Source organism: Lissotriton helveticus, chromosome 3_2 (genome assembly GCF_964261635.1).
Source record: "Lissotriton helveticus chromosome 3_2, aLisHel1.1, whole genome shotgun sequence".
Classification (NCBI taxonomy): Eukaryota; Metazoa; Chordata; class Amphibia; order Caudata; family Salamandridae; genus Lissotriton; species Lissotriton helveticus.
The window spans coordinates 367,453,534-367,478,417 of NC_136062.1; positions in this window are offsets into that span (position 1 = coordinate 367,453,534).

The following is a 24,884-nucleotide window of genomic DNA, read 5'->3' on the forward strand; positions in this document are numbered from 1 at the left end:
CTGGCCAACTCTGCTCCGCTTCGGAGTGTGCAGAGATTTACCTTCTCCGCATTCTCCATGGAATGCGAAGGTAGCAAATCTCTGCGCACTCTGCAGGCAGAGCGGAGGTCTCTGCCCAGTGTTAATCATCATCCCGATTTTTAAAAAAGGAGACCCGCTCAATCCCGCCTTCTATAGACCCATTTCACTTCTTGACTCTCTTGTCAAGATAGCAAGTCGTATAATCCTGGAAAGGTTGCAGGATTGGGCGGAATCACAAAATAGCCTATCAGATTTGCAATATGGCCTTTGCCCGGGGATCGGTACGATTGAGCAGAACCCTAATTTGAATATGTTAATAGGAAAGTATATTTATGCTAAGAAAGGCAATTTATATCTAGCTGTTGTTAATTTAACATTGGCTTTTGATTGATTCATACATTCCAAACTGTGGCAAAAACGAATGGATGTGGGAGTGGAGGTATCAATTATTAGCTTATAGAGGGACCTATACACTGACTGCAGAGCCAGGGTTAGATACGGCAATGGGGGAGAAAGTACTAAAAGTTCTGCGTTAATAGAGGGGTGAGGCAGGCATGTGTTCTGGGCCCCTTCCTATTTTCACTATATATTAACAGCGTTGGAGAGGTTCTTGCATTGTCAACTAAAGACTTACCACAAATAGGAATGCGCCCAGTACCGGCTCTCTTATACACTGACAACGCCATCCTTATGGCTCACACACCCTTAGCACTGCAGTCCTTGTTGTCTAATTTTTCACATTACATGAACGATCTTGGTCTCCTAATTAATATAGTGAAAACATTTATCATGAAATGTGGAAAGGCAAGCAAAACGTGTAGAGAGATTAGAATAGAAGACACTACAATTGGCTTTACTAGGACATTCTCTTACCTGGGAGTCTTATTCGATCAACACTTCCTTTGTAATAACCAATTGACAATAGGAAGTAACTTTTTAGTAAATCCGGTTTGGCACTCAGGTGTTTTGCAAAACGAGTGGGTACTAATCCTCCAGAGGTAATGATGAAAATATACAAAGCCAAGTGCCTGAGTGTGGCAACCTTTGGGGCAGGCCTGTGGGGGTATAACATTGAATAGATCTACAAATGGTGGGAAATGAATTTTGTAAATATTTACTTGCCATTCCTAAAGGTACTTCTGCCTATATCATCCATGCGGAAATGGGGGCACAACATGTTACAGATGTGATAAAGTAGCAACCAACACTCCTCTGGCACAAAATATGGACCTCCGAGTTCACAGCATTGAACCAAGCAATCATTGGGGACTATCTGATATTGAGTCAGAATACAAGAATTTTATGGTTAGCACATGTTCAATGCTTGGTTCAAAGTATGGGATGTTGTGAATATTTTGAAAGACCCGAAACACTAAGCACCATTAGTAAAAAAAAGCTTGAGAGAGAAAGGCTTGTGGCACTTAGAGACCCTGAGATGGACACTTGAAGCACCTAAACCGAGTGTACTAAGGAAACTATTAATTATAACCACTTTTAATATACAACCCTATCTTAAATCTGTCTTGCATGGCAAACATAGATTTGTTTTAACTCACCTGAGAATAGAAATTTTCCATCGATTAGTCAGCTTTCCAAAGTTGAATGAATAGGCAGAAAATTTGATTCACTGACCTTGTCACAACTTCCTGTCCCAGGATACAATTCTTGTGCTCCTTTTTTGCAAGCTTTACACTAGACCACGAAAAAGAAATATCGTCCCAATATTAAATAAGCTTGCCTTTCCCCAATGCCGGCCCGCATATCTATACCTGCAAACACTACCTTCTGTAGAAATATGATGCAGAATGGTGTCATTTTTATTTACGGTTTTCTATATCAGAAAGAATCTGGTTTTAACAATATGATTAGATTGTGCTGTATTAAATTTTAAATGTTTTTTATGAATATTTGGCGTCATTAAGGGCTGTGCAATATAGCATTTCTATAGTCATATTTTTACTCTTCTTTTTCTTTAGTTTATATTTGCACATAGGCACTTTATAAAACTTGGCCAGGCATGTTCGCCACTAAAGCTGTACCCACAGAGGATTAGTATTTGCACATAGGTATAAATGGCCAATATAACTGGTATTTTAAGGTTTTTAACATCACATTGTGTAGTTTTAATTGACTATAGTAGGTTATTTATTCTTTCAGATATGTATTCTATAATTCTGCTTCAATGTTTGTTATACTTTTATGGATATTTTTATTAGGGGTGGGCGGAAGTCGCGTAAGGGACTATCGCAGAGAGGCACGGAGATTGGACCAATCTCTGTGCCTCTTCGTGATATTTCAGTTACGCGACACCCACTCGCCCGCCTCCCATCCGCCTCCCTCATCCTGCCTGCCTTGTTAAATTATATGTAGAAGCCTAAAATGAAACTTAAATAAAACTTACCTTACTGCGGCCGCATCCTTGCCCATCGCGGCTTCATCTGGAAACTGCGCATGGACTGTGCATGCACAGGCTCCCGCGCATGAGCAGTTTCCAGATGAAGCAGGGATGCGGCCGCAGTAAGGTAAGTTTTATTTAAGTTTAATTTTAAGCTTTTACATATCATTTATTAAGGCGGGCGGGAGGTTGGCGGGCGGCCAACTTCTGTTCCGTCCCCGAATGTGCAGAGATTTGCTGCAAATTTCCGCCTTCTTTGCGCTAGGGCGGTAGGGCAAATCTACACACATTCCGTGGGCGGAACGGAGATGTCCGCCCAGCCCTAGTTTTTATGCATTCGAATAAAGACTACTAGACTTGACTAGATGCCTCCTCGGTCAGTCATTCTTCTACATACCATCCAGAAAGTGTAGGCAGGTCACCAAGGAAAGCAGTGCCCTTTTCAGTGGGATCCGGGGCAGCCACCACAGGAGTCTCATCCACCTCAATGGGAAGACACTCAGGGGCTGGTTTCCCACACCCTCCCTCTTTTCCATTTTTGGCAGCTAGCTGGGCCAATGTTCCAGCCTGCAGCTCATTTTGACTCTCATCTTTGGCAACCATGTACATTGTTGTTGCACAGATCCAATCAGTTAACCCCGACAACTCCACATGAGCCTTGATCTCCACTTCTTTCCAGATAAACAGACTGCTTTGGTAGGGCACACAGCAACTTTCAGAAGGCCTTTGACATCGCCGCCCCATTCAATTATTTATATATATTTATATATATATATATATATATATATATATATATATATATATATATATATATATATATATATATATATATATATATAGCGAGTCACCTACCTTGAAATCCCCTCTGTTGACCTCCATTGAGCTCTACGTCTCTATTTGACTTCCCCATGCCAATCGCGGACTGTTTGGGACTGGCTGCAGCAGTACGAGGGGACTCGAGGCAGTGGCCGTGGTTTTAAAATGCTCTGAGGAATTCCTTCACCACCCACCTGCAGGCAAGCACTTACCTACTGTTTTTACTCCCCCACGCCACCAACCCAGCTATGCTGACACAATGCTCTCTGGGAGTTGTAGTCTAGCGCATTCATCACAAGCACAACAGGTGTGCCGATTGCATCAGGGGGAGAAGATTATGGTGCAAGCACACATTTAGAAGCAGGATGGAGCAGTTGGGAGAAGGACTCGTTACAGTGCAGGGTACTGAAGAAGGTAGTTTGCCGAAATGCATTCGCCGCCACTGGGACATTTTATTAAAGCGAGTCACCTGCCTTGAAATCCCCTCTGGCCTCTGATTTCTTCAACAGAAGGGATGTGACGCGATATATATAAAATATATACGTAAGGGCGCTATCCATGCCCTCACAAATATGTGTCCTGTTTCATGCAGAAATCTGTGCGAATGGGGTGTAGCATGTGTGCTACTCAGGGTGTCCCCAGCAACATCCATGCCTTTTGGATACTGTATTTTCTGAAAATGGAACAACGCGTAAGCCATATGGCCTGTATTGTACCCTTAACTAGGTCAAAGAAGTGATAGTATATTTTAATATTTATTTCAGCTGATCAGAGGTATGGGATACAGCCGTGGGTCATGACACCCCATGGAAACCCACCGTGCCCCAGGAAATCATCTATAACCATGCTTTGTGCAGGACAAGAAAAACGGTTTAGAGAACCTTTGGCCTGCTGAAGGCCAGGTACAGATACTTGGATATTTCTGGTGGTGGTCTGCTGTACTAACCACAAACTGTATGCAAAAATATTTTGGCATGTGCAATACTGCACAACATATGTGTGCTGACAAATATCCCCTGAGCTTGAAATCAACAAGCACATGGAGGAGGATAACCAGAAGTATGGTCAAGCTCCAGCAAATCTAAACATAGCAGCAGGCATATGCAGACGTGGCCACATTGTCCATAATTTCTTCATGTAATATAAATCTGTTATTAATCCTCATGAACCCTGATTTGCGTAAACAAAAACACAATTAAAGTCTAAAACTACTACTGGCCTGTGTATGTTTCAGGCAAATCTTGGACTTAGAGTATATGTCAGAAATAGACTCTCATGTTCTATGCCAGGCATCAGACATCCACAAACAAATCATATGGGCCTGTGGCGCATGAATGTCACAGTTCCACCATTCATTTGGCACAATGTTTAAAAGCATATAAACAAGCCTAATCATACATCTGTCTATCAATGTCATTGGCTACATGTGCTCCTGTTATTAGAGTGCTTTCAGCACCTAACGTCAGTTTTGTCCTAGCTCAAAATATGACCCACCACCAAAAATGACCTCAGAGCATCATATGTCAGAAACAGACCTATGCATTTTACACTCAACCCCTAAAATTGACGTTGCAAGATGAAACGTAATTTTCTGGCATCAAGTCCCAAGCATGAAACATGGTCCACAGGGACAGTGGTGGACTGTAAAATGATGTCATGGAATAATTAGGGTGCTGTCAGCACCCAACGTCAGTTTTGGCCTAGCTCAAAATATGACTCACACCCATATGTTAGAGCATCATACGCCGGAATCAGATCCATGCATTTTCCACTCAACCCCCAAAATTGACATTGCAAGATGAAACGTCATTTTCTAACATCATGTCGCAAGCATAAAACATGAGCCACAGGGACAGTGGTAGACTGTAAAATGATGTCATGGAATGATTAGGGTGCTGCCAACACCTTACGTCAGTTTTGGTGTACCTCAAATTATGACTCACCCCCAAAAATGACTTTAGAGCAGCATACATCAGAAACAGAGCCATACATTTTTCAACCAATCCCCAAAATTGACGTTGCCTTATCAAATGACAATATTGTGCACCAAGATAAACAATCAATAGGGACACCTATGAAACACAAAGAATCTAAGTCATCCATGCAATTTCTAAACTCTAGCTCACATGCGTAGACTTACACCATAAATTGACGCATCACTAATGATTGTGCTTATTGAGATACTTTTATGACAGCCGGAAAACATGCATTCAGTATACTGCGTGTAGAATTATGCTGCTAAGATTATGTAACTTAACATGAGCATCTGAGATGATCAATGTGTCACAAAAATGTGACGCACTGGACGAAAGATGACGCATCGGGTAAAAACGTGTAGCATTCAAACAGAATATGATGTCATGAGCCTGCCATGCTGAAAACCAGGAAGTTCCAAGTTCCAAGTTCCTTTCACTTTCACTGTCTTCTTGTCTGTGCTTGGTGTTGGAGGGTATTTTGTATTGCTGGTGATTTTTGTCGAGTTTGAAAGTTGTTTCTCGGCCTGTTTCTTGTCTATTGTGTCCACATTGTGTCAGAAACGTTGTGTAGTTGTAGATTGTGTAGTTTTGTATTGATTCTTAAGGGGTGTTTGTCTGTTTAGGGGTATTTGTTCATAGTTATAAGGGGAAGAGTTGTTAGATCATAGAGTTACTCTTTTCAGTTTTAAGTGTGTTTTGCGCGGTGTCACAAAGATGTCGGGCAGATCCAGGAACCGGACTCAGCAGGAGTGCGGGGAGCTACTGTGGCTCATTGCCCACTATCTACCCAGTATGATTAGGAGTGGATGCAGGAAACAACGCGGGGTAATAGAAAATAAGGGGTGACAGTAGCCTATACAGAATGCTAGCACAGACAGTATACGGAAAGTAAGTTAATCAAACAAACAGTAGAGTGCACTCAATGGAACAAATAACCCCATGTCACCCCAATAGTGTAAGGTATACAGGAGAAAAATTCCTCAATATACCTAAAATATGAATTGAATGTCCAGAGCACCATCAGTTAATGAGAAAACAGTCCGTCAATTTGAAATGTCCAAATTTGTACAGCGAGTACCAAAACAATGAAGTTAATACAAGAGTTCGATGGTTCCTGTTGTTTTAATAAATTCTTCACTTTCTTGCACAAACTGGTATGAAAACCAGCCGACACGTGTCTTGTCGTATTCGTTGACTTTTTCAAGACTCCGATTAATTGCCACTGCCAGAAACAAGTGGGATATCCCACTTACGTAAGTAGGTAAAATCTTGATTCTCGGAGTCAAAGGTATAGAAGACCCTGCCCAGGAGAAGAAGACACGTTGAGAGAAGGTGCAATACCAAATGCAGCACCTTTTTGGTGTGGAGGGGAACCCGTGCCAATATAAACACTGCTGGGCAGACATTGTCAATCAAGAGCAGGATCTCCTGGACCACCAGGGACTGAAAGTCTCCGGAATAGTAGTTAGGTTGACAGACAGTGATGTTTTGTATTTATCCATGTTGACAAACGTAGGGCCCAATTTACCAGAAACTAACGCAGCACAGGGGTGCAAGTCAGTTTTCTGCACAGCGCTGTGTTAGTTTAAAAGCACAGTGATGCAACATAGTTCAATTAACTCTATAATTTACCAGGCACTGACAAATAAACTGATGCCATGCACTGGCTCAGGTACCCTTGCACCAAGGTGCAAGTATGCCTGTGTTGTGGGGATATTTGGGCTTTTTACAAGAACCTTGTGTCGCCATTATGTCACTTTTTACCATTTACAAAGTGAGGCACCTGCGGTGCAAGGAGATAGTAAATAAGCACCATTGCTTTTTGTGCAGGAAGGGTCTCCCTATGACGCAGGCATTCTTCCACCAGTTTGTGCGCCAGCGCAGGGAAGACACAGAGTTGCAACATGTTTCTGAAAATATATTGTATCCCTGTGCTTTGAAACAAACGCAACGCAGGGCTGCAAAATAACTTGTGGCACTGCGGTGCGTTAGTTTTCCATAAATGAGGCCCCCAGTCATTAAAAGTTTTCCAGACATTCTCAGACAGATTTGTGGAAACTTTTCTTGTACCCCCTCATCATAACACCCTGGATGCCCTGTATGTACAGTAATCATCTCCAGAGCCATCATACTTGAGAAGTAGATGTCGGTCAGTGAAATGAAAGGAAATACCAGCATTTGCATAGTGAACAGCTACCTCCAGAGAGGTGTCCCGACGCTGGGGGCCATTGGGAAGATTAAGCAAACTATTGCCCAGTCACATGGTACTGGGCTAACCTGCCGCTGCCGACAGGGAACGAACCGTAAACCCTGTGGTCCGAAATCAGGCACTCTGGCCACTGCGCCACACCTCTTCCACCAAGTACAACAAGTAATCTTGCTGTGCTGCCCAAAATCATAACAAAATTGTTAGTATGTATCATATACGGTACATATTGTGCTTTCTCCCACTTGAACCCAGCGCACATGCACAAGTGTCTCCCTAGCGCCAATGCATGCACCCTTTATGCATCCTGCAAGAGCGTCTGCGTTGTGGTGAAGAATGACTGTTTGCAGGTAGGATCACCTTTTTATTAAAATACTTCAAAATGACCTGGTATTCACTTGCTATGTGTGTTGTGGAGTGCAGCACACATTGAATTACAAAATGCTAAACTTAGAACAATTTCACATCGGAGTGCATCCATAATGCCACACCGGGGGCCACATTAGGTTTGGATGCATATACCAGGCATATCATTCCTCATACAGCTGAGAGTGTGTCTCTTCCCAGGTTGTTGTGTTGGCTCCACCAACATCAAGACAAATGTTATGCCACTGTCACGCAGTGTCATGTGTAAAAGTGGCACACAACTAAAAGTGTTTTCAGGTTGCTTAGCATGGCCATGTGTATATGTGCACCTTTCACACAGAACAATGTGTAAAAGTGGCATTTCATGGGTCTTGTGGTGGTAGTCACAACACAACAACCATTGAACCAGATACACTCACAGATCTAAAAGGCCCAGTACATCTGGGAAGGATTAGAAATCAAATGCAAAACCATGTATGGTGTTAGGGTGGATAGTACTACTTCTCCTAAGGAGATCAAGGCACGTTTATACCGCATTTTGCTCTCAACTTTATTCGGCCGGGACTGTGCCACCGTGCGAGGTTCTTGATCAATATTTCGATACCCTTCAACTCCTCTGGCTTGGCAACCCTCACAGAGAATTCCTGGATGATCCCTTCTCCAAAGAAGAAATCCTTGCTAATATGAACGGGCTGCCCGGTGATAAGGCCCCAGGCTCGGACGGCCTGGCAGCATCCTTTTATAGGGCTTTCGCACCCCTACTGGGCCCACACTAAGCTGCATGTATAATGAATCTTTTGAGGACGGTCAGTTTCCCCCTACGCTCCCCGAGGCAATACTCACACTACTTCGAAAACCGGACAAAACCCCCAGTGCACAGCGACTCTTATCGTCCGCTCTCATTAATTAATACAGATAACAAGATTTTTGCCAAACTACTCGCCTCCTGCCTTCTCCCCCTCATGACGCTCATTGCTCACCCAGGCCAGTCCGGCTTCATTTCTGGTCATGCGACCTCCTATAATCTCCGAACCATTTTCTCCGTCCTTCATCAAATTAATACCCCGCTCACGGCATTGGCTGCCCTGCTGGACCTGGGTGTTGAACTCTCTCAAGAAGACTGGCATTATTGTTGCAATTAGATTAAATGATGATCCCCAAATTACTGCCTGCGACTCATTCACTTTAAGTATTTGCATAGGCTTTACCTAACTCCTGCTCAGGTGCTCAAAATGGAACTAATCACCAGCGACAGTAGTCTGCGTTGTTCCGCTCCTGCGGCAGACTACTCCCACCTAGCCTGGCTGTGTCCTTAGATCCATGCATACTGGTGCGAGGTGTGTGCCGCTATCTCTGAGATCACCTCATTGCCGGTCCAGCGAGACTACCTGCTATGCCTACTAGGCTTCGTGAAATTCTGCCCAGATGCTACACGCCACCCGACTGCGATGCTTCTTGTTATTGCGAGGTGTAGGGTCTCCATGTGCTGGCGTCGCAGGCCTGTACCTTAGGTAGACACTTGGCTTGAGGATGCTTCCCGTTGTCAGACACCCCTGTCCAAATTCTGGGACCTAATCCCGGCACAATCCTGCCCAATTGACATATGGGGCCCACTTGTATCTTACCTCTCGAGTCGTAACTCTCAGCATGCTGCGATGTCTCCCGCGCTCCCTGCCGGCAATCCGCCTGCGGCAGTGCCAGTGAAGGCCAATGAGGTGCAGTCTTCCCGCTTACTCCCCCCTCTGCTTCCCTAGCTTCTTTCCCCCATTTGATGGGCCCCTCCCATTGGCTTACACTCCCCGCCCCAGTGCCGCCTCCACATTTCTTCTCTGTGTTAACCTCTATTGCATAATTTTGAATGGGGGCTACCCACATCTTTGGGGTCCCTCTGCTCGTGGATAATGTCTTGATGAAGTGCAATCTTGTAACCCTGCTGTGCAAATTTGTTCAATAAAGGTTTTTGAAAAATAAAAAATAAAAATTTATGACATTAGGGAGGCCCAACTACCATAAATGTTTAATGTCATATGCTTAATAATTCATTTGTGTGCTGCATTTTACAGCACGCAGACCTGTGAAAATTGGGATGATAAATGTTAATTATTGTCACAGAGCAATCCATACCTGCACGATCACAATCATTACCACAATGTAAACACACTTGCTACATGGTGCAAATGTGCATGTCTTTGTATCTGGCATCTTAATGGATCATCATTGAAAATTTGAACATGTGTGTTACAAATCTTGTGAAAGAGTCTGCTTCATACGTAAAGGACTTAGGCAGGCCATGGTGTAAGTTTTTTGGAGATATATGGGACTTACTGTATTAACCTTGTGAAGATGCTACTAACTCACATTACCAACAAGTCCAGTATGGGACTGTGCAACATTCACCAAACAATTTGATAAAATGTTTGTCTCATAGGTGGTTCAACCCCATACACACGAGAAGAGGTGGAGAAATTCAAGGACATAATGCCACTGGTGAGTGTAAATTCCTTTCTATTCTTGTCTGTTTAATTACAATGTCTCCTCCCTCATACATACTTTGCTCTGAGACATGCCAGAAGCATCAGCATCTGATGCAGCATGGTTACACACCACATGTGCATGGTAGGCCACAGGAGTTCATAGTACTATGTGTACATGCATGACAAATATGGATCACATGTAGCAAGTGGTGCTAAAGGGCAGTGCAGAAAGTTTCATTGTTGTGCTGCACTACGTCAGTACTGCATAAATGGAGCACACTTTTCTGTGACAGATAGTTTGGGTAATCAATGTCAACATAAGACATAAAAATAGTAGAAGCACAAATACATGATGTTGCAGTTACCTACAGTACAAAATGGGGCATAAGTACAAGCCTCTATTGCCATCACAACATCAATTTCAGTGACGTTGTGGTGGCGATAGCTGCCTTACCTTATTTACAAGGCAGCGTAAAGCCACTGAACGTGGCTAACGCTGCCTTTTAAATAAAGCCCCCGTTCACGCTATGCTTAGCGTAAAAGAAGTGGGCAGTGGGTGTTGGGGTGGTTGTTGTACCACTACGCCCATTGTTTTTTCTGCTGCCTCCTATTTACAAGGGCAGAGTAAATAGGAGGTAGCACCAAAAAAGACTGCAATTTACAAGGGCAGCGTAAATAGGAGGAAGAACCAAAACAAAACCTGGTAAGACCAGGGAATACGTAGTCATAACTTGGCGGAACGTCGTGAAATGCTTTATTTATCCACATTTTAGCTTTTTTCATCGAAAAAGCAAAATGCCTTGGATTGTTTATGTGTAGGTAGTTGTCCATACCTGCACATAAACAATCCTCTAAAAAAATGACATTTGATTACTTCCATGTGTGCTGCATTAAGCAGCACACATAGAAGTGACAAAATGGCATTTCAGGATTGTTAATGTGCAGGAAGGGACACCTTCCTACACATAAACAAATCTCCCCTGCAGGATGTCTGCATTGGCGCTAGGCTGCTAAACTTAGCACTAGCACAGGAGGAAACACAAGGCTGCACCATATCCTTTTAAATATGGTGTAGCCTTGCCTTTCTGATGTGGTGGAGTGAGGTGTTAAGCCATGATGGTTCACTCCGCCACTTCCTTGTATATAGGACCCAAAATGTGACACAAAACACCTATGGCCTCATTTATGAGACTCACTGCACCGATGGAACATCACTTTATGTCACGTTCCCTGGCACAGGTACATGCTCCATATTTACGAGGCAGCACTAAGCCACTTTTCTGGCCTTAATGCTGCCTTGTAAATATTGTACCCTTTAACAAAGTTTTCTTTGTGAAAGGGACATGCAATGGTGTTGGTGGGAGCACTCCCAGCTACATCCATAACTATTTGACACTGCCCCGGATTTACATACAATTGTAAATCTGAAGCAGCGCCAATAACACAACGAGGAGAAATCTCTTTATTTCTCATTATTTAACTTTTTCTCTGTGTGCTGCATTCTGCACCATACATAGAAAGAAGAAAAGAGCCTCCTATGATTGTATCTGTTCATGAAGGTCTCCCTTCCTGCCCAGAAATAATCTTCCCCACAACGCAGGCAACCTGACACCATGGTAACAAGTTTCCTACAATAGTGCACGGCAGCCCATTGTGCGCTGGTACAGAGGAAAAGGAAAGGATTGCGCCAATATCTGATAGATATAGCACTTTCCTGACATTTTCTTTTACGGTTGTTCAGCGCAAAAAGATGGCCTAAGGTGCTGCCCTATGGTAAAACAACATGAATGAGGACCATATAGTGTTCTGAACATATTTATTTTGAGACATGTCACACACATGATGGACACACATCCATAGACATGCATCTGCAGATCGAACATAGACAGGTGGTAAGAGCTCTCAGCGGAATCTGTTTTGTCACGTGGACTACATACATGTCAACCACCAGGATTACGATACCGTGCAAGAACCCTGTTATCCTTTGCATCTTCCTGAATGACTGTCAGCATTTACCACATTCTAATAATTCACTCAGATTGTTGTTTGTCAATCCAGACACACATATGTCCTCCAGGCCATTTTCAAAATGTGTTCAGGAATTGACTGCGCTTACCATGTTGCACAAGTACATGCTTACATTAGTCAGTGGCATCCATGGATGGATGCCAAATCAATAGAAGTAATGTGTCATGGTTGACATTACACTAGTCAACTATCATGAGCATTGTGCCCAAATTACTAGCATCTAATGCGATCACCTGTGAACAGCACTTTTAAATCTCTGCTAGTAAGAGATCACATTTCAGAATCTCAAAATCATAGTCAAGATGGTCACTGTGGGTACTGTAAATTGGTGGTACCAGAGCTGAACTGACAAAAGAAAATTTAGCAAAATGGCATGCTTCACTTACCCCAACACTTGTTCACCAGAAGTGTCTGCTGCACTGGCTATGTCATTTGTGTTTGACCCTTGGTAATATCACAAATAGTAGTACTGTAACAGCTTGCCTCATACCAAAAGTTCATGAATGCAACATACCAATGAGAAAGAGTGTATTACTGCCATTTCCACAGACACTGTCAGTAGCTGGTCTGTCATGTACCAACACATTCACACTTGTAACATGGGTCAAGGCTGCCTGCGCTGAGGGGAGGGATTGTTCATGTGCAGGAAGGGGTTCCTTCCTGCACAAGAACAAACAGAAACACAGTGCAGGCACACTTGTACCACAGTGTACAACAGCCCATTGTGTGCCGGCGCTGGGGAAAAGGACAGGAATGCACTGTTTCACATAGATACGGCCCATTCCTGGCCTTTTATTTTGACGTATAGCAACACAGTGCAGCAATGAATATTCCCTACCTCAAAACATCATAAAACAGGCCTCACTTCTTCCAAAGTTTTGTTGTGTTAGCAATAGGGCTTTTACAATATGCTCCTTACATTGCTTGATTGTGAATGTGTACAAGTGTCTGTGCGTAAGTGTAGACTGTTGTTAATGCAATCCTTCTATTGAAGCCAACATGACACCAGATGAGTAGAGGCAGTACAGGATCAGGCTGGACCGATACTGCCACATTTGCCATGGTTCTTCCGACAGATGGACAGGCAATATGAATATGCAAATGCAGCTGGGACATGGCAATCACCAGCTCCACCTAAAACATCAAAAAGAGGCACATGCAAGAGCAAGCCACTGTCGATACACAACCTGGAGCTTGGATCATATTCCCCACAACTAGGACCATCCTCATTTCAACAGGCTGGACCCTATACTCTTAGTAAGTTTTTGTTGAAATATAGTGTATGTGTGTCTCACCTTTCATTGTTGCATAGGGGTTGGGGGTTGATGTTTTAGCAGTCTGTTGTGATGCATGTGTATGGTAGTATGAGGTATATATTTTTAGTATACGTTTAGATGTTAGGATATTATTGTAGTTGATTTAGTTTAGTGTAGTGTAGGAATTAGCATTTTAGATATTTATAGTATAGTAGTGTTCAGGATAGTGTTTTAGTTATTTTACAGATTTGAGAAAATAAAGCATTGTTTGTTAGTTTTTCTAAAAGTTACGACTTGTTGTAGGCATCGTTAGTGGTGACATCTGCCTAGTTTGCATCTTACACATGCTCTACGCAGACTGTCAATTTGGATCTTATGTCTACCAATATGTTGACAGTAGAAGTAGTCAAATAGTAGTCAAACAGTGTCATTACCAAGCAGCACTGTACTACTATTGGGAGAACAGTATCTGAAACCACGTTTGTTACACTAAATACCACACATCTCATAGACCACAGAAATGCACCATTCCAGAGTTTACTAGGATAGTCTGTGTGACAGGCCTGTTCGAATGTCGATATTGTGGGTGATTGCAAACTACAGTCATGTCCCCTTACACATTTCAAAATTCACCAACTGCTCTAAACATGATAATGTTTCCTGTTGTCACTTCTCTCCAGGAAATTTGTAATGTAGGACAAGAAAATCTGGGATGTAGATTGGTAGTCACTCTCCCATATTTTCATATGTGTGCTGCATGATGAGTAACGCCATGTCAGCAAAGTTATGTATCAGTGGCTAATTCTAAGCCTATTGTGCCGCTGCAGAGTCTCCTTCGATATGTGGCAAAGTGTCATTCCTGCACCACAAAACTACAGGTAGGGACTCATACATGAGATACCTGTTGAGTAATGTGGGGTGTGGTTGTGAAGCATGTATACACTTTATATACGTGCATTTTGGTATGACAACAATAGTGTTCACATTATGTTGGGCTTTTGATGTCAGCCTCTTGGAAATCATTCACATATATCCAAACCACTGGGATGTTAATGATTGGATCATATCACACATTCACCTAGGAATGCCACCCAAAAGTTCAAGATTGCAATCAGATTTTCTTCTATCATTTACACGCTCTTACCAATTTTGTAACTGTTTGTCATACCAACATGGGACACCATGTGCTATCTTTGCCATTGCAATTTCTGCCTCCCACACTGTACTAGTCACTCAATTAATGGGGAAACTAGCAGCATGCAGGCTGAACATGTAATGTAATTTTGTTGAGACAAGAAACCAAGGGGCAAGGTATGAAACCAGGCCAAAATTCAAGAGGCACTTACTGTAAGGATAAGGATGTCCTGGCACAGAGCTGGCTAAAAACATGTCATGGGACATGTAGGTGAGAGTAAGATTTAAGTGTGGATAAATGAACAATGGCAATCATACGTGTACATCACAGAGACAGTCCACAGATATGTGAGAGATAAACCAGTGATATTGAAAATAGGGACCATGACAATTTTGGGGTACAAAAACAATACAATAGGCACAGGACATTGTTGATTTGAGTCATCTGGCAATTGGTAATGTTAACGGGAACTTTTCCTAATTACCAGCGTAATATCAACATCTTCTTCCTCTGATAAATGTATTGGCTCAGCTGATCGTGTTTTTCAATGTTCCCGTAGACAAAGCAGGCGTACACACATCAAGGACTGTAGATGTGGAAGGCAGGTATCAGTAGCATTTCTCTGGGCCAACAGGTTAAGGCATAAATGCACTGAGCAGGACTTGCTGGTTTGCCAGCATTGCAGCTACATCACGTAGGTAGGCAGCCATTGTGGTTAGGTTTGTATACTGTTTCCGCTCAATGGCTACAACAAGTTTAAGGATGGCCCCCCAGCCTGTTGGCAACCTCACTGGTGCCAATTGTGCTGGGCATTTGCTCATGCCTCTGCCACATGACAACGGATATGTCATCCAAGGCCTGAAACAAGACACGGGGTGGAGAGTCGGCACCACTTCCATGGTCCGCACTGCCACAATGTGAGCTTAGACAATGGGGGACTCCCTCCAGGGTGACTACCATAGGGTGACTGTCATGCTTTCTATCGTTTTCCACACCTCCTGTACCACCTGATTCTGTACCAACTGATTGTTGACTTCAACAACATGTTGTTCAAATACATTTAGCAAGTTCTATGAGTTCGGACGTTCAGATGTAGTGGGAGGTGGTGTACGATAGGTTCCAGACAGGTCATGTGGAGACACTGCAATTCTGCTTAACCTTCTTGTGACAGGAGAGGCTGTTCCACTAGATTGGAACAGTTCCTGTAGGAGGTCTTAGTCCAGGCTAGGCACACTGTCCCCCTCCACATGATTCTCTACCATGACAGGTTGCTGCTAAGAAGTAGATGTTGCATGCTCTGAAATGTGACACAATATAGGTTGTTGCTCATGTTTGACATTGGTTCTCAAGAATCTACTTTTTGTCATTACTTTGTAACTATGATTTAGGTAAACAGTGCAAAGTGCATGTAACACATCATCAGATGTGAATTTAAAATGATGATAGCAGTATATCCAAGTTGGGTTTGAGTTTTTTTCTGCTACCATGTCATATGCCCAGACAGGCCAGCCCTGAAGCAGCGCATGCACCATTGCACCATCATGCAAGGGTGCTTGGATTGCAGGGGGTGCTTATTTGTGTGCAGGAAGGGAAACCTTCCTGCACAAAAACAACCACAAGATGCTTTTTCAACTTTCTATTTGCACTGCAAAATGCAGCACACACAGAATGAGGATAAACAGGAAGAAATGAAGATATTTCTCCTCCTTGTGCCTCCCTTGCGCCGCCCCTGGTGAAGCATAGATTTTTTGCACTGCCTCAGAGTTGCAATTTCTCGTTAATGTGAGGTATTGTCAAAAAGACAAGGATGTTGCTGGGATCACCCCTGCCACACCAATGAAATGCCACTTTCACGCAGTTTCCTGCCTGAAAGTAAGACATATTTTTAAGGCCGTGAGAAACCATGTAACCACCTTTATAAATATGCCAGTATTGTGCCACCAGTATGTCATAAAAGTGAGGTCCTTGCGGCACAATAGTGCCACTCCAGCATCATAAAGAGCCCCCTAGGTCTGGTGCTGTGTGTTGTTGGATTTGTAGTTCAAATGCGTTCTGTAGTGTATACACCTACATGTAGGAATTCACAGGGGCAGCAGTGGCCTGCTGCTACAATTATGGTATATGTATTGTGGTGTACATGATGGATCTAGAATGGAGTGCACAACATCTGACTGTCCAAGGTACAAGCCATTAATGGGCCACTTCACTGTTATTGACATACAAGACTTACCTTTGCACAAAGTATGTCGCTAATAAGGACTGGTACCTTAGTAAATGCACTGCCCAACATTAGCTTGTTACCAACATTTCCCCTTGTTGCAACTTACCCTGTGTGTCTTGCAGTAAGTCATCCTCTGCACTTTCTTTTCGTGGTAGTACTGCCACCAACTCCTCTGGGATCACAGTCGCCAACTGCTCGTCCAGGGCATTTAGCTCCTCCTGGAGTGCTGGGCTCCCTCCTCTGGTCTGCATTGCTGCCTTCAGGTTTTGCACCATTTTCTCTTTTGTCCTGCGCTTGATGTCATATCAGCGTTTCTTCACTATCCTCTACGACTTAGCCACACAGTTGACCTCATCCAATATGGACTTCCAGATGGTATCTTTTTTGGATAAAGGTAACTTAGAGGTGACAAACAGCTGATGTTGGTCTTCTGTAACCTCATTGATTAGTATTTCATTCTCCTCTGACCTGAAATTGACTTTCCTCTTCCTATGTTTCGGCCTGGACATCCTGGCTAGCGTGTGGGAGGTTCTCCAGACTGCTGTTGTCTCCTTCATGCTTCATGGTACCTTTCTTTGCCTCCAAAATTGATTTTTGAGGTAGATGCATGTTTTTTTGCCTATTCCCAAATTGTAACGTGACGAAAAAGTGGTGCAGGGCACGTTTGTCTTGCGTCAGAATATGCAATTCTGACTAATGACACTTTTCAGTAGTTGTGTCAGTTCTTATTACATCAAGACAGCCGCATCTACGTCAGTTCTTTTTACTTTACTCGTCACTTGCGACATGGTGCTCCAACCCATAAATCTGACGCATCCATGCCGCAAAAAAGTGACGCGTCATATCGTAACAAATGGTACGCATCTCTGCGCCATGCAGAGATGCTCCACTTTTCATAAATGAGACCCGAAGTATCTTGCTTTTTGAAATCTTGCTAGCAGACATCCAAACGTTACCCTAAAACATCTTAAGAATCAGCACCATCTAGCAAAACCCAAAATATGATGCCCTAGCTATATATGAATATTTTTATTTCAGTTAATAAAAATCAATGTCTAGAAGTATACACTTGTGCTCTGCTGTTCCAATGCATTCAATGACAATGTTTGCCAGAAATACCACATACGTGATTACACAAAGTGGTGTAATAGTGTGATTTCTGAAATGTATTTCTACCAAATTGAATGCGAAATTACTGAAATGGTGCAAATTACGGCAGCGCACTTTACATTTTGCCCAAGTCTAGTGAAAACCAAAGCTAACTTACCGAAGGCGGGGGTATACCTCTAAAAACCCTTGTAGGGGACATTCCCATCACAACAGACCCTGAAAAGCTCATCACCCTGAAGATGATGTATAGGGATGCGTTTTTCGGTACATGTGAAGGTCTGAGCATAGATTGATGGATTCTTTCCTTGGTTTAATGCAGTTAACTTTGAACATTTTTTTTTGCATTTCCATTTTCCCAAGTGGTAATTGTGATCCTACTGTAAATTGGCCATTAAGTGGGGAAAGTATGGAGCAATGGGTTTTCGACTTGTTTCTACGTATTTCCCCTACATGGAGTAGCAATGTTGCCATTTTTATGTAGTAATACCACAGGCCCACAGAAAAAAACTGTGCTAAATGCTTTCAAATCCACTTTCACAAATTTCATTCCAAATGCGTTCTGTAGTTTATACACTTACATGTAGCAATTTGACAGGGGCAGCAGTAGCCAGGTGCTGCACTTCTGGCATATGCATCTGACTGTCCAGGGTACAAGCCATTTATGGGCCATTAAACTGTTATTGACATACAAGACTTCCCTTTGCACAACGCATGTCGCTAATAAGGACTGCTACCTTAGTAACTGCACTGCCCAACATTAGCATGATACCAACATTGCCCCTTGTTGAAACTTACCCTGTGTGTCTTGCAGTACGTCATGCTCATGGTTTTTAGGTCTCGCCTGTCAATGCGCATGCGCATTGAGCTTGCAAGACTATGGGGGCTTAAACAGACTTTAACCAACTTGCAAGGAATCGATGGCGATTCCTTGCAGTGCCCGTGAAATTCAAGCTCAATGCGCATGCGCATTGACATTAAAAGCGCGTGCACATGCCCCCAGCCGCCTGCCTTGCATGTCTTTTCCCTCAGCCACACTCCTCCCACACCCCCGCTCCGCCCCCTCCCCTGCCTGCCGTGTCGCATTTCTTCAGGGCACCTCCCCTCATCAGTTCCCCAGCAGCATCTGTTCCCCAGCCTGCCGAGAGCAGCTCTTCCTGCTCCGCCCTCTCCCCACTCTCTCTCCCCTCACGACGCTCCTCCCGCTCCGCCCCCTCCCCACTCTCTCTCCCAGCACACCTCCCCCTCCAGCATATTTCGTTGTACTGGGTAAAAAACTGTTCTTGAATCTCACCTTCTGCAAAAGATGCATCATGTGTGTACACAAATGGGTTTGTTGTTTTCCGCTAAAAGGATACTTTAACATCTGTACCCGTACATACTGCGCTTATGGTGAAAGTATATTCTCTAGCTAGATGTAGATTGCCAGTTTGCAATGCATGCATCAATTTGAATGTAGTCTTACAAACTTTAAAGAGCACTGCAACTTTTCTGGTATACACTCGTCAAGCATGAGCACACTGTTCGGTGCGTAAAATGGCATGGCCCTATAAATAAATTCCCATATAGACATAGGATTCCTGTTCCAAATGCAAAATATAAAACGTTGTCGGTTTAGGATATTAATGTATTTTTAATTCAAAAGCCTTCGCAATTTGCTCACCTACTCAGTACCTGCCAATAGCAATGTCTATTTGAGGTGTAAGATATTGCCATTATTCAGATAAACTTAACTTTGGTAGTTTTACTGTATGCTGCCTTCTTTTTCATGCGGTTTCAACAGCGTACCATATTTATGATGAGAACATTCCAGTGTAATCAGAGTGCCATTCTACTATTGGGAAATTGAGTATCTGAATATAGTCGTGCTAACGTTACTGATCTATTGTGCTTTGCTGCCTTAACTGAACGGCACATATACAACCTGCTGTAATCCTAGTTGGTAATAGAGCGGAATAGAAAAGACAATTAACTGGCCGTGCATTTGTTCTGAGTGGTTGCACTGATGATTCTAATCGTGTGTACATTCTTACATTAGTTATATTCGTAGATCCGTACTTTCCATACTAGATCACTTGACCACATAGTAGACATACCACATCTCTTTCTGCCACACCTTCATGTGCGTAAATCATATGGGTTTGAACCTCCATCACCACATCCACCACCACATCCACCACCACATCCACCATCCCCACCACCACCACATCCACCACCACCATATCCCCCAGATCCACCACCACCACATCTATATGTGTGTGGCTCTGTGTGTGTGTAGGTGCAAATGCAATGTTCTTGGATTTTTGTCACAATAAAATACACTGAACATAATCTTCACAAAGGTTAGTTACAAATTATTTAAGTATTAATTATTTACAAAAATTAAAAGCCATTGTTATTTGTAATATCAATACATCTAAGTCACGTAAATACAAAACATGTTGCATTACATTACTATAGGTGTCACATTAGCAAAAGTTATAACTATTGGCATTGTAAATGACAAAGCTATTAATTTAGCTATTTTCAAAAACAACACATAAATAAAAAAAATCATTTACAAGACCAATAGCTCCAACTTTTCTAATGCGAGACCTATTGCATTTCCAATGCTTGTTTAATATATCCATTATTTCTAAAATAAAATAAAATAATGGATATATTAAAAAACAGTTAACAATGGAAACCAAAATATGAATTAAAATATTTTGTTGACAACTGAAAAAGAGTTAAAACTGAACAGAAGTGTCTGCACCACACACGATATGCCTGTTTTTTGCACCATAAGCACTAGTATTACAGAAGGGTCTGCATATGAGATGGATTAAAGAGTTTACGCCTTGAGCTCCAAAGGGGCAGTCCCTCATGTTCATTGCAGTATCGAGTGTAGCCCCTGGACCACTGTCTGTACTCACTGTCGCCTGCCATGATTCACGAAGGGAAAGCTGTCCCACAGGGACAACTTTTCTTTTCTGAATCATGTACCAACTGCAGCTCAGTGTTGGTATCAGATCAACGGTTTGCGACTGCCATTGCGTTTGAAAACCATTGATATATGTAATTGTAAATTGCAATTTGAAGATAGCACCCTTTCCACTGCCCCTCCAAATTCCAATATGAAGTAAGATGCAGAACCCCTTTTGTCAATCATGAAGGTTATACACAACTCTAAAAAGGGGTTTTGCAGTAGCAACCACTGTGATGCTGCAAATTGTAAGCTTTATGACCACAACATCTTTTTGTATTTGAGGGCCCTAGTTATTTAGATAAAGCAGGATGTGCAGTGAAAGGAATGACGTTACAAATGAGTAGTGCCTTTAATGCTCTGGAAATGCTAGGATCTCCAATCTACCTCTCTACCTCTCTCTCTCTCTACCTCTCTCTCTCTCTACCTCTACCTCTCTCTCTACCTCTCTCCCTCTCTCTCTCTCTCTCTACCTCTCTCTCTACCTCTCTCTCTACCTCTCTCTATCTACCTCTCTCTCCCCACCTCTCTCTCTCTCTACCTCTCTACCACTACCTCTCTACCTCTACCTCTCTCTCTACCTCTCTCTCTCTACCTCTTCCTCTCTCTCTCTACCTCTCTCTCTCTACCTCTCTCTCTCTACTTCTCTCTACCTCTCTCTCTACCTCTCTCTCTACCTCTCTCTCTACCTCTCTCTACCTATCTCTCTACCTCTCTCTCTACCTCTCTCTCTCTACCTCTCTCTCTCCACCTCTCTCTCTACCACTACCTCTCTACCTCTACCTCTACCTCTCTCTCTCTACCTCTCTCTCTTCCTCTCCCTCTTCCTCTCCCTCTCTACCTCTCTCTCTCTACCTCTCTCTCTACCTCTCTCTCTCCCTCTCTACCTCTCCCTCTACCGCTCTCTCTCTACCTCTCTATCTCTACCTCTACCTCTACCACTACCTCTACCTCTCACCCTCTCTCTCTACTTCTCTCTCTCTCTCCCTACCTCAACCTCTACCTCTCTCTCTACCTCTATTACTCTACCTCTCTCTCCCTCTCTACCTCTCTCTCTCTCTCTCTCTCTCTCTACCACTCTCTCTCTCTCTCGCTCTACCTGCACGTCTCTCTCTACCTCTCTCTCTCTCTCTACTGCTCTCGCTCTCTACCCCTCTTTCTCTTTCTACCTCTCTACCTCTACCTCTCTCTCTACCTCTCTACCTCTCTCTCCCTACCTCTGCCTCTCTCTCTACCTCTCTCTACCTCTCACTCTACCCCTCTCTACCCATCTCTACCTCCCTCTCTACCTCTCTACCTCTCTATCTCTACCTCTCTCTCTACCTCTTTATCTCTTTACCTCTCTCACCCGCTCTACCTCTCCCACTCTCTCCCTACCTCTACCTCTCTACCTCTACCTCTCTACCTCTCTCTCTACCTCTCCCCCTCTACCTCTCTACCTCTCTCTCTCTACCTCTCCCTCTATCTCTATACCTCTCTCTCTACCTTTACACCTCTACCTCTCTCTCTACCTCTCTCTCTCTCCGTACCTCAACCTCTACCTCTTTCTACCTCTCTACCTCTCTCTCTCTACCTCTCTCTCTACTTCTCTCTACCAGTCTCTCTACCTCTCTACACCTCTCTCTCTCTACCTCTTTCTACCTCTCTACATCTGTCTACCTCTCAACCAGTTGAATTCTGGGATGCCCAAACCATCAGTATTTCAAATCTGCGCATGAAACGTGGATAGGATGAGCCGTGCAGATCAGAAAGGGATGTTCTTTTTACATCATTTGTATTTAATAGAATTGGGAAGCAGGAGAGCAGTCTCACAGTTGAGATAGGGATTCACATACACTGGTGACAGCTTTTGAATTGGCTTTAAAACCATTCAAAGATGGCTGCAGCATCTACGTGGGATGTGGTGGACTAAGTGGCAGCCGGAGCCATATAGCACTGCTTGTCATTTAAAAAAAAACAGCATTGACATAGCCAATAGGTCTCCCCCTTGGGACCTTATAAGTGTTTAGTTGTCTAGTACAATATCCTTGGTGCAACAACTTCAAGTGTTGCATGGCTAAACACTTAGAAGGTCCCAAAGGCGAGACCTATTGGCTATGCCAATGCTTGTTTAGAGGTGTACCCCAGCCTTCGGTAAGTTAGCTTTAGTTTTCGCTAGACTTGGGCGAAATGGAAAGTGCGCTGGCGTAATTTGCACAATTTCTGTAATCTCGCATTACGGGGCATATTACCAAGCAATTGCTTGGTTAGCGGAAATAAAATATCGCCGAGCACCGAGGATTTTTACCGCTGAGATACCTTGATATTATCAAGGTTTATCCCAAAAGCGGTAAAAATCCTGCAAAATGCATGAATATCGCTGAAAAATCAGCGATATTCATGCATTATCGTGACAATGCTCTTAGCCATGTTATCCACCTTCCATTGGATAACATGGCTAAGAACTGCTTTTAGCAGGCGTTAGCTTTTGGAGATATTCCTGCTTAGCGCGAATATTTCCAAAAGTTGTTAATAGAGTTAGAGATGTTAGCGACTGTTTTCAGTCGCTAACATCTTGGCACGCCCACTTTGCATGTCATTAGCGATAATTATCGCTGACATGCAAAGTGGGCCCCTAAAGGCCCGCTATCGCCTACAAGCTGTCGCTAACTGGTGTTAGCGACAGCTTGGTAATAGGGCGATAATATTATCGCCGCATTAGCGGGGAAAAGTCCCGCTAATGCGGCGATAATGCCCTTGGTAATATGCCCCTACATTTGTTAGAATTAATTTCAGAAATCAGGGAACAAATTTCATATGAATATTTCCCCACTCCGACCTCCTTTAAATATGCCAGAATGTCAGAAAAAATTCAGGACTTCTCTAAATAAACATGGAGAAAATGGGAGAGTCTACCCATCGTCTGTGAGTTTGCTGCCAAATTTTAATCTCCGGGTACATCAATGTATCTCAGCTCTGCTGAACACATATCCGCATCAGAAGACTGGAAGTCTGAGCAGGTACACTGGTTATTTGAACCTGCGAGAGTTTCCCATATAGAGTGACTTTATAATTAACGTTACCCTGAAGAAAAGTTTACCTATCTTGCACAGAGAGTCTAATATTCTCACTTTTCAGGACTCGTCTCTGTCACGCATTGGGCTCCCAGGGTTTAAAATCAAGCCCCCGGAATGCGCACGTGCGCTTCTGTGCTTGCAAACACTTCCGTTTGGGGCTGATAGTGGCACGGCTAGCTATCGTCCAGGGGGAATATCAGACATACGGCTAACTAGGTCATGGCGGCGCTTTAAAGACAAGTCATTCGATTCCAGCCTGACTCGGTGCCCTACATAGGCTGTGGAAGGTGTGCGTAGGATAGCCGACATACATGTTTCGCAAGAATCCAACACTACTGTGAACATGTACAGCGACTTTATTTTGCTGTCCAACTGCCCGAATTTTCTATCTGCACACAAAATACAGACATTGATTGACTCCAGGGTTTAGGAAACTGGTGTTATGTTTGGTAATTTCATTGAAGGTTGTGTAGCTTTATTATAAAACCGACATAATAAAAACCGAGCATTGTCAAAGCCAATAGGCGATAGCTATGTCAATGCTTTTAGCCAACGGCATGCTGTTGCAGGCATTAAGATTCATACACACACATGGCCAGCATTCTAAAAATTGATTTTCCATAAAAGTACACCCATTCCAAGGAAGCTGCTGATGCTCATTGTTACGTGTCCATGTGTGAGGCATGACGTCATAATTGATAATTAAAGTGTTAAAATAGTGTAAAGCGAGTGCACAGAAGAGTGTGGCCCTGCAGCACTCTGCAGCTACAGGGTCCTTGTTAAAAATTGAAGAAAATACAGTAACATGGAGAGCGGTGGGAGGGAACGGATGAGGTGAGGAGCATTGGGGTGAGCAAATTGA